The 1,097-nt window shown below is 41.1% G+C and overlaps 1 pseudogene; it reads right to left on the bottom strand.

The window, feature by feature from the left end:
• The window catches only part of LOC138053802 (uncharacterized), a 1,666-nt pseudogene extending 1,070 nt beyond the window's left edge, over positions 1–596 (bottom strand).
• Positions 597–1,097: the final 501 nt, after the last annotated feature.

The following is a 1,097-nucleotide window of genomic DNA, read 5'->3' on the forward strand; positions in this document are numbered from 1 at the left end:
GCTTTCTCCAAGACCAGCCATGCAATTGCAGTGTGCAGAAAGCACTTTTCCAGACTTCTCGCAAACAACCCAAGGCGTCAGAGGCTTTTCGGACATTCTCTGAGAATGATTAACGTACAAATAAAACATAGTTTGCGATGAGCGACTGATCCGACGATAACAAGAATGGATTAAGCAGACGTTTTTCAACATGAAGCGATGTGAAGCCGGTCAAACTACACAAATTAAAATGAAGTGCTTCCACATGTAAACCTCACCTTTGCAATCAAGAGACAATTTTCGCCAAAGACCTTGCTTAAAACCTCTCGAACCCATCCATTCGCAAAATTCTGGTAGCAATCTAAGCTTTTATAGTTCATCAATTGATCTTGACTGTATGGACTCGAAGAAAACAGGAGAAACATTCCCACATGGATGTAGGTTACGTCCGGCCAGGAATCCACGTCATCAATCCACTCATGTCATGGAATTTCGTACGGATCTTGGCCTGCAATATCTTTTAACTTTTCCAAATAACATTCCTTCGTTTCTTTCAGCTGCAGACCCTCAAAATAACCAGGTAGGAATCCTCTTCTTACTGCGGCTCTCTCCACCATTGGTGTAAACAAACCAAGGTTGTCCTCCAGTTCGCAAAGTCATGTGACGTGACGTAACACCTGAAATGTGTCTATTATCCTTACACGATTGGCATGCGAACTCTTTTTGTTAACGTAACCAACAGTGAAAAAGTCATGCGTTTTAATGATATACACCTGTGCGTAAAACAAAAGCTAAAAGTTCACACCTGAAAAGATAAACATAAAATGCACACACGCTTATTTGAACCTTCCGACTTAATAAATGGTCAGAGTTCAGACTTCATACTTCAAGCGAAAGCAAACGGGCGAAAAACTCCCACCGAAAGTCATATTCAAAGGTGTTCGACAGCTGAATATCAACACGCCACCAAGGATGCAAATTTCAGTGCACAAGAAAGGCTGGATGGACAAAGAAGGTATGTTTTATGTCCACACTGTTTGTTCAGAGAAGAAACTTTTCATGCGAACGACAAAGACGATTCTCGGAATTTGAAACAAGGTTCAAACGATAGTATTGTT

Source organism: Montipora capricornis, chromosome 6 (assembly GCF_036669925.1).
Source record: "Montipora capricornis isolate CH-2021 chromosome 6, ASM3666992v2, whole genome shotgun sequence".
Classification (NCBI taxonomy): Eukaryota; Metazoa; Cnidaria; class Anthozoa; order Scleractinia; family Acroporidae; genus Montipora; species Montipora capricornis.